We start from the raw sequence: 14,685 nt of genomic DNA on the forward strand, positions 1-14,685 counted from the left end.
GCGTGGACATCTCAGCCTGGTGAGAGACGGATGGGAAAGAACTCTCAGAAAGCTTCCCCAGGACGTGGTGAGCTACATGCTGGCCTTCCGGAGCCAAATGGCTAAGTTGTGGAAGCAAGCTTCTGACAACTTGGAAGCCAGCCAAGCAGTGATGAAGGCGTGGTATGACCACAATGCTCACCCGGTGGAGTTGGAGCCTGGCCAGAAGGTGTGGGTGATCGAACCAGGAGAGCTTAGCGCCCTCCAGGATCGCTGGTCAGGACCCTTTGAGGTGTTGGAGAAGAAGGGTAAGGCTACCTACTTGGTGGATCTGAAGACCCCTCGCCAGCCCCTACGAGTGCTGCACGCCAACCGCCTCAAACCCCACCATGAGAGGCCCGAAGTCATATTGTTAATGGTGACTGACGGAGCAGAGGACGTGGAAAGCGAGCCTCTCCCCAACTTATTTGCGTCTCAAGAGAAGGATGGGTTGGTGGAGGGAGTGATTCTCTCCCCGTCCCTAACTCCTGAACAGCAGGAGGACTGCCGCCAGGTCCTGGGGCAGTACTCTTCGTTGTTCTCCCTTGTTCCGGGTAGGACTCACCTGTGTGTCCATGACGTGGACACAGGAGACAGCCCACCTGTGAAGTCAAAGATCTACCGGATGACAGACAAGGTGAAGGCCAGCATTCACAGTGAATGATATATAGAAAAAGATAATGCCTCGGGACTGATACTCTCACATAAGTTTAGGCGAAGAGATAGATGAATTATCTCTCCCCTGGAGTAATATTTATTTCTCCAACAAAACCTGTATTATTAAATTTTGTGACCAAGTCAACGGCGATTCCAATGAAAACCAAAAATGTATCAATTACTTTTTATAAGTGTGAGGATATTTATTTTCTACCACACTTTTTTTGAAATTCTTTTGTTTTTAGACATATATATACAAACAAATACAATATTTACAATACTTACATATAGCACAATCACTGAACATATACATATCATCAAACGCCCTTTTTAATGTACCAGGATGCTTATGGGCTTTTTTTGAAACAGCATTCCTATATATAGAAGATCACTACTAAAGACGCACTACGAGATTTTGTCGTTTACAATCTCCTAATTATTTTGAGTGCTCTTTCACAAATAAGTCAAAACATAAATCATAATCCAGTGAGTGTCTTCAAAATAAATGTCGACGCGTTTCAGCCAAATAACTCTTTTGGCCTCATCAGGACTAGGGCATCCGAACCAATAATTTACAACCTGTAAGAACAAATTAATTGTCCCTATTAATATCCATCTTATCTCTATTTAGATTATATACACAGAAACACAGGAATAATATTAAAAGACACTATATTACAGTTATATTACAACAGTTCAAAACTGAAGTGGCGGCTCATACAACAAAACGTAGAACTTCAAATAAAACACCCAGAGTGTATAACAACCTTACAACCCAATCTAATATATCACCGACAGTGAATGTAAAGCAATTAGGTGTATTAATATGTGATATGTTGAATAAACTTAAAATACCTTATATTGAAAACTGCATATTACCTATTGTCCAATTAGGGTATGGTCGGAACAAATAATCGTCTTTTCTTTCTTTCTTTTTTCTATAAATTATTTTGGCGGGCTAAAAGCAATCAAAACCAAAAATTATCTCAATGGAAAATCACTCCACCTATAATCAATGTATCTATTTCCAAGTCACTGACTCCCACATCCGTTACCCTTTATCTTAAAGTCAGTATAATCTCAAAGTGCATCGATTGTATCGTTATTTAAAACGAGAAAACCCAAAGTAATTGACACCGTAGGTTACACCCATTAGGGGAAATTAGATAATAGAACCTGCCTATTATTGAAAAGGATATGTGGTACATACCTTGTGTATATTTATTCGACCCTTCCAAAACCACTCGTTATACGGTTCAAGTATTCTGCATATGTTTGTGCATATACACTGTTTTAGCACTGCTTGAGGTCGCCTCGCTCTCAACTCTGTCAATAGAACCAATAAAAAAACCAAATCTAAGTATCAATTCTCTTTAGCCTTGGTGTAACGGTAGGTATATTTACACTTTTGCCGAATCGTACGTCTCCTTACCTCGAAGTTTATACACAGGACCCACTTCTAACGTTCCTTCTCCCTCCAGTCTACACGGATCGCGTCCGATGTCACGTGATGCGGAAGTCTATTTAAACCCGGCAAATATTGCCGTAAACATAATAAAAGGACCACTCTCTCTATGTTGATGGTAGACAACGACATTGCCAACCATAGACCTAGTAAAAGGACTACTATTCAACTGAAACGGAGAACAGTAAGTTTATACATACGGAAACGAATAAATACCCAAATTCACCAAAATGCACATATATGTTATTGCCGCCATCATGGAAAGTCCTAATCAGGTCCTAATGGATTCAATTCAGAGTGGGGATAATTGAATAATATTAAATGCCCTAAACTAGCGTTATATGCTCTTCTTTTCTTTTACTCATTAAATACCTGCTTAAACAAGATTGAAAATAAAATGCAAAAAAATGTAGAAAAGTTACCTTATATCCCAGTATATTACCGCCACTCCTTACATTCTAGCTATCCACAATACATTAGTGTAGATAAGTACGAACCGACTATTGCAAGCAACATCGTCTGAAGAACATGTGAACCCTTTTTACGCTCCATTATTGTATAAGAGCCCAGATCTCATCTTTATCATTAAGGCCTAGCGTTGTGGTATGATATTTCGCTATTAGTCTGGCCTCTAATCTGTTAAGTTTTGTTTGTAACTCAGTTTTTTCGAAATTACCGACTAAACACATTACTGACCATTTTAAGTCATTTTCTGAATGCAGATGGTTCTGAAAATGCTGCACCAATGGGGCCCCCTGAACTTTACATTTAATTCTTGATTTGTGTTGCAATATACGTTTCTTTACATGCTGTGTTGTCTGGCCTATGTAATATTTATTACAAGGACACTTTATGCAATAAATTGCATTTTTTGAATTGCAATTGGAAAATGTTTTTTGGTAGTGCGTAAGGCCATTAATCTCCAACTGTTTGGAGTCTTCTGTTAGATTACATGCCACACAGTTTTGGCATCGGAAGTGACCAACTACCGGTGGTAATTGCAGGAGGTTCCGCAGATCTTTTCTTGGTATTTCTGTCTGTCTTGTAGCCCTCACGAGTTGTTGTCGGATATTTTTACCTTTTTTAAAAGCAAACAAAGGTTTCGAAATTCCCAAAGGCTCAATTATTTTCCAGTTATTTTGGATAATTTTTTTGACTTTATTAGCTTTTGGATCAAAAGTCAACACACATGTCAATGGAGTGATTTTATCCTTTGCTTTTGGAACTAATAAGACTTCCCTCGGGGTGTACCACGCTCTTTTGAGTGCACCTTTCACTAATTTTTTCGGGTATCCTCGAGTTATTAATTTGTCTTTTAATATCTCTGCATTAGTGAAAAAGTCTTTTTTGTTTGTACAATTTCTTCTTACACGGAGAAATTGTCCGTACGGCAAATTTTCCTTTAAAGTACGTGGGTGGCTACTTGTAAAATGTAAAAGAGTGTTACGGTCTGTCGGTTTAGTGTATAGACAAACCCCCAGTACTTCATTTTCCTGTTGGATAAAGACATCCAGAAAGTTTATTTTGTCATGGTCAGCACTTTTAGTGAAGTTAAATTCAGCTGTTCTTGAGTTTAGCCAGTTGTGAAAGTCTTGTAGACATGTATCATCTCCATCCCAAATCATAAAAATATCATCTATATAGCGACACCAAAACCCAATATTGGTTAAAAATGGGTTGGTGTCACTATATATCCATCTTTTTTCGAATTCAGCCATAACTAGGTTAGCTATTTCAGGTGAAAAACTGCAGCCCATTGCGACTCCCGATACTTGCAAGTACAAATTTTCTTTGAAATTAAAAAAATTATTTTTTAAGCATAAAGTAGCTAGGGCTATTATGAATTCGGTAGGAACTTGATGGGGGCGATCTCTTTCATCCAGTTTATATTGCATGACAGCCAATGCCTCATCTTGTGGAATGTTGGTATACAAGGATTCGATATCGAAGGACACCAGAAGTTGTTTTTCTCTGTTATAAGGTAATCCTTCTACCTTCGATATCAAATCCATTGTATCTCTCACATAGGATGGAGTCTTTTTCACCAAAGGAATCAGAAAAGTATCAATGTATTTGGCCAATGGTTCCAAAATAGAACCACATGCAGACACAATGGGTCTACCTGGTGGATCTATCAATGTTTTGTGCACCTTTGGTAAAACATATATACTTGGTGTCTTAGTTTTGTCACTATTGAGATAATCAAACTCGTTCTTACATAACCAACCTCCCTCTAAACCATCTTTGGTAATCTCAAAGATCTCTGATTTTAACTCGAGTGTAGGGTTAGTTCCCAGTAATCTGTAATGCATTGGATTAGACAATTGTCGAATAACTTCATGATCATATTTGTCTGTATCCCAAAGCACGATTCCACCCCCTTTATCAGCCGGCTTAATTATTATTGTAGGGTTATTGGCTAAATCTTTAAGGGCTTGAAATTCCTGTTTACTGCAGTTAGCATTGAAAAAAACGTTCTTGTTTTGTAATGCGTCAAGTTCTCTTAGAATTTGTTCCTCGAAGATCAAAATTTCTGTAGGCAGAAGAATGCTTTCTGGGATGAAATTTGATTTATTTCTTAGGCCACTAATATTTAACTGTTCATTTTTTTCTTTTTCTAAGAAGAAGGCTTGAAGCCTAACCTTTCTCAAAAAGTGTAGAATCTCAGTTTTAGTGTCCACAGGATTTTGTAGGGCTGTGGGAACAAAAGATAACCCTTTATTCAAAACCAACAATTCTGTTTGAGTGGGCGTGTATTTAGATAGATTATATATAGGTATAGTCTCTAATCTATCTTGCTTATGTAAGTTGTTTATATTCAACGTCTGTATGTCTTCTTCCTGGTTCTGAAAGTCTCTGGATCCTGATTTTGATATTGTTCTGGAGTCTGATATTGGCCTTGTTGGTGATATTGGCCAACTTGTGTATTGTATCCTCTCCATCTTGTTCCTCCTCCTCTCCCTCGATACCGGCCTCTGCCAAAAAAAGGTTGGGATCTGGGATATTGTGGGTTTGGATGATAATTATTATAGGACCCTTGGTCAGAATCTGAGGAGGTGTCTGAAAAAGTAATGAATTTATTTCGTGATCTACCCCTATATTGCAGATTTAGGGAGCTGGGATTATTGTTCTGATAAAAATCTTCCTTTAAATAAGGGTAAATCTCTTCCAATTTAAAGTTTTTTATGTCTCTAGCCACTTTTGTAGTTTTTTGATTTGTGGTATGAATTTTGAATTCCGCTATTGTTTTTTCGACTGTTTCCAACAAAGATTTAGAGTCTTTTATGGTGGTATCTCCCAAGATTTCTTGTTCTAATAGCTGAATTTCTTTGAGTTCTTCTTCATTCAGTCTGAGGGCAGTTTCTATTGATAATGCCATCCAATCTATGGAGCATTTTGTACCTACTCCACCAAATTTACCCAAATAAGCCTTATCAGTGATAAAGATTACCGGAATATTTCTCACTTGGAGTCCAACTGGGATGGTGTTGTTTTTTAGATGTTCCAGCAACACTTGTGCATGAAGTTGGGTTCTAATGTTTTTCTTTTTCAGTTGTTTCAATCTCTCAACTTTATCAATATTCAGGACCTGTGTGACTGTTTGATCTCCACTTAGTAACGAAGGGATTTTGCACAGGGCACTTATTTCTTCTTCAGTGTAACTCACTAATAGGGGTTCTGTCATATCAATGAATGTCTATAGCTACTATATTCCTGTTCCTGTGTACACAATAACAAAATATTTATAAAATTAGAATTAGAAAAGCCAGTTGACTCATATCTTTACTATTTCTTTTACTCAAATACTCTCAAAGGATGTATCTCTCTTTTTATAGTTAGTACCCTCACACCTAACTAGGTGTAAATATAAATCTCTTCAACAAAGGGGGGAACCCAAATAACCCTCCGGCATCTGGGAATGTAAATGATATATAGAAAAAGATAATGCCTCGGGACTGATACTCTCACATAAGTTTAGGCGAAGAGATAGATGAATTATCTCTCCCCTGGAGTAATATTTATTTCTCCAACAAAACCTGTATTATTAAATTTTGTGACCAAGTCAACGGCGATTCCAATGAAAACCAAAAATGTATCAATTACTTTTTATAAGTGTGAGGATATTTATTTTCTACCACACTTTTTTTGAAATTCTTTTGTTTTTAGACATATATATACAAACAAATACAATATTTACAATACTTACATATAGCACAATCACTGAACATATACATATCATCAAACGCCCTTTTTAATGTACCAGGATGCTTATGGGCTTTTTTTGAAACAGCATTCCTATATATAGAAGATCACTACTAAAGACGCACTACGAGATTTTGTCGTTTACAATCTCCTAATTATTTTGAGTGCTCTTTCACAAATAAGTCAAAACATAAATCATAATCCAGTGAGTGTCTTCAAAATAAATGTCGACGCGTTTCAGCCAAATAACTCTTTTGGCCTCATCAGGACTAGGGCATCCGAACCAATAATTTACAACCTGTAAGAACAAATTAATTGTCCCTATTAATATCCATCTTATCTCTATTTAGATTATATACACAGAAACACAGGAATAATATTAAAAGACACTATATTACAGTTATATTACAACAGTTCAAAACTGAAGTGGCGGCTCATACAACAAAACGTAGAACTTCAAATAAAACACCCAGAGTGTATAACAACCTTACAACCCAATCTAATATATCACCGACAGTGAATGTAAAGCAATTAGGTGTAATAATATGTGATATGTTGAATAAACTTAAAATACCTTATATTGAAAACTGCATATTACCTATTGTCCAATTAGGGTATGGTCGGAACAAATAATCGTCTTTTCTTTCTTTCTTTTTTCTATAAATTATTTTGGCGGGCTAAAAGCAATCAAAACCAAAAATTATCTCAATGGAAAATCACTCCACCTATAATCAATGTATCTATTTCCAAGTCACTGACTCCCACATCCGTTACCCTTTATCTTAAAGTCAGTATAATCTCAAAGTGCATCGATTGTATCGTTATTTAAAACGAGAAAACCCAAAGTAATTGACACCGTAGGTTACACCCATTAGGGGAAATTAGATAATAGAACCTGCCTATTATTGAAAAGGATATGTGGTACATACCTTGTGTATAATTATTCGACCCTTCCAAAACCACTCGTTATACGGTTCAAGTATTCTGCATATGTTTGTGCATATACACTGTTTTAGCACTGCTTGAGGTCGCCTCGCTCTCAACTCTGTCAATAGAACCAATAAAAAAACCAAATCTAAGTATCAATTCTCTTTAGCCTTGGTGTAACGGTAGGTATATTTACACTTTTGCCGAATCGTACGTCTCCTTACCTCGAAGTTTATACACAGGACCCACTTCTAACGTTCCTTCTCCCTCCAGTCTACACGGATCGCGTCCGATGTCACGTGATGCGGAAGTCTATTTAAACCCGGCAAATATTGCCGTAAACATAATAAAAGGACCACTCTCTCTATGTTGATGGTAGACAACGACATTGCCAACCATAGACCTAGTAAAAGGACTACTATTCAACTGAAACGGAGAACAGTAAGTTTATACATACGGAAACGAATAAATACCCAAATTCACCAAAATGCACATATATGTTATTGCCGCCATCATGGAAAGTCCTAATCAGGTCCTAATGGATTCAATTCAGAGTGGGGATAATTGAATAATATTAAATGCCCTAAACTAGCGTTATATGCTCTTCTTTTCTTTTACTCATTAAATACCTGCTTAAACAAGATTGAAAATAAAATGCAAAAAAATGTAGAAAAGTTACCTTATATCCCAGTAGATAACCGCCACTCTTGGGTTGGAGATGATACATGTCTACAAGACTTTCACAACTGGCTAAACTCAAGAACAGCTGAATTTAACTTCACTAAAAGTGCTGACCATGACAAAATAAACTTTCTGGATGTCTTTATCCAACAGGAAAATGAAGTACTGGGGGTTTGTCTATACACTAAACCGACAGACCGTAACACTCTTTTACATTTTACAAGTAGCCACCCACGTACTTTAAAGGAAAATTTGCCGTACGGACAATTTCTCCGTGTAAGAAGAAATTGTACAAACAAAAAAGACTTTTTCACTAATGCAGAGATATTAAAAGACAAATTAATAACTCGAGGATACCCGAAAAAATTAGTGAAAGGTGCACTCAAAAGAGCGTGGTACACCCCGAGGGAAGTCTTATTAGTTCCAAAAGCAAAGGATAAAATCACTCCATTGACATGTGTGTTGACTTTTGATCCAAAAGCTAATAAAGTCAAAAAAATTGTCCAAAATAACTGGAAAATAATTGAGCCTTTGGGAATTTCGAAACCTTTGTTTGCTTTTAAAAAAGGTAAAAATATCCGACAACAACTCGTGAGGGCTACAAGACAGACAGAAATACCAAGAAAAGATCTGCGGAACCTCCTGCAATTACCACCGGTAGTTGGTCACTTCCGATGCCAAAACTGTGTGGCATGTAATCTAACAGAAGACTCCAAACAGTTGGAGATTAATGGCCTTACGCACTACCAAAAAACATTTTCCAATTGCAATTCAAAAAATGCAATTTATTGCATAAAGTGTCCTTGTAATAAATATTACATAGGCCAGACAACACAGCATGTAAAGAAACGTATATTGCAACACAAATCAAGAATTAAATGTAAAGTTCAGGGGGCCCCATTGGTGCAGCATTTTCAGAACCATCTGCATTCAGAAAATGACTTAAAATGGTCAGTAATGTGTTTAGTCGGTAATTTCGAAAAAACTGAGTTACAAACAAAACTTAACAGATTAGAGGCCAGACTAATAGCGAAATATCATACCACAACGCTAGGCCTTAATGATAAAGATGAGATCTGGGCTCTTATACAATAATGGAGCGTAAAAAGGGTTCACATGTTCTTCAGACGATGTTGCTTGCAATAGTCGGTTCGTACTTATCTACACTAATGTATTGTGGATAGCTAGAATGTAAGGAGTGGCGGTAATATACTGGGATATAAGGTAACTTTTCTACATTTTTTTGCATTTTATTTTCAATCTTGTTTAAGCAGGTATTTAATGAGTAAAAGAAAAGAAGAGCATATAACGCTAGTTTAGGGCATTTAATATTATTCAATTATCCCCACTCTGAATTGAATCCATTAGGACCTGATTAGGACTTTCCATGATGGCGGCAATAACATATATGTGCATTTTGGTGAATTTGGGTATTTATTCGTTTCCGTATGTATAAACTTACTGTTCTCCGTTTCAGTTGAATAGTAGTCCTTTTACTAGGTCTATGGTTGGCAATGTCGTTGTCTACCATCAACATAGAGAGAGTGGTCCTTTTATTATGTTTACGGCAATATTTGCCGGGTTTAAATAGACTTCCGCATCACGTGACATCGGACGCGATCCGTGTAGACTGGAGGGAGAAGGAACGTTAGAAGTGGGTCCTGTGTATAAACTTCGAGGTAAGGAGACGTACGATTCGGCAAAAGTGTAAATATACCTACCGTTACACCAAGGCTAAAGAGAATTGATACTTAGATTTGGTTTTTTTATTGGTTCTATTGACAGAGTTGAGAGCGAGGCGACCTCAAGCAGTGCTAAAACAGTGTATATGCACAAACATATGCAGAATACTTGAACCGTATAACGAGTGGTTTTGGAAGGGTCGAATAATTATACACAAGGTATGTACCACATATCCTTTTCAATAATAGGCAGGTTCTATTATCTAATTTCCCCTAATGGGTGTAACCTACGGTGTCAATTACTTTGGGTTTTCTCGTTTTAAATAACGATACAATCGATGCACTTTGAGATTATACTGACTTTAAGATAAAGGGTAACGGATGTGGGAGTCAGTGACTTGGAAATAGATACATTGATTATAGGTGGAGTGATTTTCCATTGAGATAATTTTTGGTTTTGATTGCTTTTAGCCCGCCAAAATAATTTATAGAAAAAAGAAAGAAAGAAAAGACGATTATTTGTTCCGACCATACCCTAATTGGACAATAGGTAATATGCAGTTTTCAATATAAGGTATTTTAAGTTTATTCAACATATCACATATTAATACACCTAATTGCTTTACATTCACTGTCGGTGATATATTAGATTGGGTTGTAAGGTTGTTATACACTCTGGGTGTTTTATTTGAAGTTCTACGTTTTGTTGTATGAGCCGCCACTTCAGTTTTGAACTGTTGTAATATAACTGTAATATAGTGTCTTTTAATATTATTCCTGTGTTTCTGTGTATATAATCTAAATAGAGATAAGATGGATATTAATAGGGACAATTAATTTGTTCTTACAGGTTGTAAATTATTGGTTCGGATGCCCTAGTCCTGATGAGGCCAAAAGAGTTATTTGGCTGAAACGCGTCGACATTTATTTTGAAGACACTCACTGGATTATGATTTATGTTTTGACTTATTTGTGAAAGAGCACTCAAAATAATTAGGAGATTGTAAACGACAAAATCTCGTAGTGCGTCTTTAGTAGTGATCTTCTATATATAGGAATGCTGTTTCAAAAAAAGCCCATAAGCATCCTGGTACATTAAAAAGGGCGTTTGATGATATGTATATGTTCAGTGATTGTGCTATATGTAAGTATTGTAAATATTGTATTTGTTTGTATATATATGTCTAAAAACAAAAGAATTTCAAAAAAAGTGTGGTAGAAAATAAATATCCTCACACTTATAAAAAGTAATTGATACATTTTTGGTTTTCATTGGAATCGCCGTTGACTTGGTCACAAAATTTAATAATACAGGTTTTGTTGGAGAAATAAATATTACTCCAGGGGAGAGATAATTCATCTATCTCTTCGCCTAAACTTATGTGAGAGTATCAGTCCCGAGGCATTATCTTTTTCTATATATCATTTACATTCCCAGATGCCGGAGGGTTATTTGGGTTCCCCCCTTTGTTGAAGAGATTTATATTTACACCTAGTTAGGTGTGAGGGTACTAACTATAAAAAGAGAGATACATCCTTTGAGAGTATTTGAGTAAAAGAAATAGTAAAGATATGAGTCAACTGGCTTTTCTAATTCTAATTTTATAAATATTTTGTTATTGTGTACACAGGAACAGGAATATAGTAGCTATAGACATTCATTGATATGACAGAACCCCTATTAGTGAGTTACACTGAAGAAGAAATAAGTGCCCTGTGCAAAATCCCTTCGTTACTAAGTGGAGATCAAACAGTCACACAGGTCCTGAATATTGATAAAGTTGAGAGATTGAAACAACTGAAAAAGAAAAACATTAGAACCCAACTTCATGCACAAGTGTTGCTGGAACATCTAAAAAACAACACCATCCCAGTTGGACTCCAAGTGAGAAATATTCCGGTAATCTTTATCACTGATAAGGCTTATTTGGGTAAATTTGGTGGAGTAGGTACAAAATGCTCCATAGATTGGATGGCATTATCAATAGAAACTGCCCTCAGACTGAATGAAGAAGAACTCAAAGAAATTCAGCTATTAGAACAAGAAATCTTGGGAGATACCACCATAAAAGACTCTAAATCTTTGTTGGAAACAGTCGAAAAAACAATAGCGGAATTCAAAATTCATACCACAAATCAAAAAACTACAAAAGTGGCTAGAGACATAAAAAACTTTAAATTGGAAGAGATTTACCCTTATTTAAAGGAAGATTTTTATCAGAACAATAATCCCAGCTCCCTAAATCTGCAATATAGGGGTAGATCACGAAATAAATTCATTACTTTTTCAGACACCTCCTCAGATTCTGACCAAGGGTCCTATAATAATTATCATCCAAACCCACAATATCCCAGATCCCAACCTTTTTTTGGCAGAGGCCGGTATCGAGGGAGAGGAGGAGGAACAAGATGGAGAGGATACAATACACAAGTTGGCCAATATCACCAACAAGGCCAATATCAGACTCCAGAACAATATCAAAATCAGGATCCAGAGACTTTCAGAACCAGGAAGAAGACATACAGACGTTGAATATAAACAACTTACATAAGCAAGATAGATTAGAGACTATACCTATATATAATCTATCTAAATACACGCCCACTCAAACAGAATTGTTGGTTTTGAATAAAGGGTTATCTTTTGTTCCCACAGCCCTACAAAATCCTGTGGACACTAAAACTGAGATTCTACACTTTTTGAGAAAGGTTAGGCTTCAAGCCTTCTTCTTAGAAAAAGAAAAAAATGAACAGTTAAATATTAGTGGCCTAAGAAATAAATCAAATTTCATCCCAGAAAGCATTCTTCTGCCTACAGAAATTTTGATCTTCGAGGAACAAATTCTAAGAGAACTTGACGCATTACAAAACAAGAACGTTTTTTTCAATGCTAACTGCAGTAAACAGGAATTTCAAGCCCTTAAAGATTTAGCCAATAACCCTACAATAATAATTAAGCCGGCTGATAAAGGGGGTGGAATCGTGCTTTGGGATACAGACAAATATGATCATGAAGTTATTCGACAATTGTCTAATCCAATGCATTACAGATTACTGGGAACTAACCCTACACTCGAGTTAAAATCAGAGATCTTTGAGATTACCAAAGATGGTTTAGAGGGAGGTTGGTTATGTAAGAACGAGTTTGATTATCTCAATAGTGACAAAACTAAGACACCAAGTATATATGTTTTACCAAAGGTGCACAAAACATTGATAGATCCACCAGGTAGACCCATTGTGTCTGCATGTGGTTCTATTTTGGAACCATTGGCCAAATACATTGATACTTTTCTGATTCCTTTGGTGAAAAAGACTCCATCCTATGTGAGAGATACAATGGATTTGATATCGAAGGTAGAAGGATTACCTTATAACAGAGAAAAACAACTTCTGGTGTCCTTCGATATCGAATCCTTGTATACCAACATTCCACAAGATGAGGCATTGGCTGTCATGCAATATAAACTGGATGAAAGAGATCGCCCCCATCAAGTTCCTACCGAATTCATAATAGCCCTAGCTACTTTATGCTTAAAAAATAATTTTTTTAATTTCAAAGAAAATTTGTACTTGCAAGTATCGGGAGTCGCAATGGGCTGCAGTTTTTCACCTGAAATAGCTAACCTAGTTATGGCTGAATTCGAAAAAAGATGGATATATAGTGACACCAACCCATTTTTAACCAATATTGGGTTTTGGTGTCGCTATATAGATGATATTTTTATGATTTGGGATGGAGATGATACATGTCTACAAGACTTTCACAACTGGCTAAACTCAAGAACAGCTGAATTTAACTTCACTAAAAGTGCTGACCATGACAAAATAAACTTTCTGGATGTCTTTATCCAACAGGAAAATGAAGTACTGGGGGTTTGTCTATACACTAAACCGACAGACCGTAACACTCTTTTACATTTTACAAGTAGCCACCCACGTACTTTAAAGGAAAATTTGCCGTACGGACAATTTCTCCGTGTAAGAAGAAATTGTACAAACAAAAAAGACTTTTTCACTAATGCAGAGATATTAAAAGACAAATTAATAACTCGAGGATACCCGAAAAAATTAGTGAAAGGTGCACTCAAAAGAGCGTGGTACACCCCGAGGGAAGTCTTATTAGTTCCAAAAGCAAAGGATAAAATCACTCCATTGACATGTGTGTTGACTTTTGATCCAAAAGCTAATAAAGTCAAAAAAATTGTCCAAAATAACTGGAAAATAATTGAGCCTTTGGGAATTTCGAAACCTTTGTTTGCTTTTAAAAAAGGTAAAAATATCCGACAACAACTCGTGAGGGCTACAAGACAGACAGAAATACCAAGAAAAGATCTGCGGAACCTCCTGCAATTACCACCGGTAGTTGGTCACTTCCGATGCCAAAACTGTGTGGCATGTAATCTAACAGAAGACTCCAAACAGTTGGAGATTAATGGCCTTACGCACTACCAAAAAACATTTTCCAATTGCAATTCAAAAAATGCAATTTATTGCATAAAGTGTCCTTGTAATAAATATTACATAGGCCAGACAACACAGCATGTAAAGAAACGTATATTGCAACACAAATCAAGAATTAAATGTAAAGTTCAGGGGGCCCCATTGGTGCAGCATTTTCAGAACCATCTGCATTCAGAAAATGACTTAAAATGGTCAGTAATGTGTTTAGTCGGTAATTTCGAAAAAACTGAGTTACAAACAAAACTTAACAGATTAGAGGCCAGACTAATAGCGAAATATCATACCACAACGCTAGGCCTTAATGATAAAGATGAGATCTGGGCTCTTATACAATAATGGAGCGTAAAAAGGGTTCACATGTTCTTCAGACGATGTTGCTTGCAATAGTCGGTTCGTACTTATCTACACTAATGTATTGTGGATAGCTAGAATGTAAGGAGTGGCGGTAATATACTGGGATATAAGGTAACTTCTCTACATTTTTTTGCACTTTATTTTCAATCTTGTTTAAGCAGGTATTTAATGAGTAAAAGAAAAGAAGAGCATATAACGCTAGTTTAGGGCATTTAATATTATTCAATTATCCCC

The 14,685-nt window shown here is 36.4% G+C and overlaps 1 protein-coding gene and 2 long non-coding RNA genes across 3 annotated transcripts in view; 1 reads left to right on the forward strand and 2 right to left on the reverse strand.

The window, feature by feature from the left end:
- The window catches only part of TCF25 (TCF25 ribosome quality control complex subunit), a 722,186-nt gene that overhangs the window by 301,360 nt on the left and 406,141 nt on the right, over positions 1-14,685 (reverse strand). The gene's annotated exons all lie outside the window — the stretch shown is intronic.
- On the reverse strand, positions 6,291-7,775 carry LOC146776386 (uncharacterized). The gene is made up of 3 exons (XR_014972072.1): positions 7,273-7,775; positions 6,942-7,020; positions 6,291-6,641 (listed from the first exon to the last, which is right to left on the reverse strand). It is a non-coding gene; the product is annotated as an uncharacterized LOC146776386 (long non-coding RNA).
- On the forward strand, positions 9,350-10,834 carry LOC146776387 (uncharacterized). Its single transcript, XR_014972044.1, has 3 exons — positions 9,350-9,852; positions 10,105-10,183; positions 10,484-10,834. It is a non-coding gene; the product is annotated as an uncharacterized LOC146776387 (long non-coding RNA).

The sequence above is a fragment of the Triturus cristatus genome, chromosome 12 (genome assembly GCF_964204655.1).
Source record: "Triturus cristatus chromosome 12, aTriCri1.1, whole genome shotgun sequence".
Classification (NCBI taxonomy): domain Eukaryota; kingdom Metazoa; phylum Chordata; class Amphibia; order Caudata; family Salamandridae; genus Triturus; species Triturus cristatus.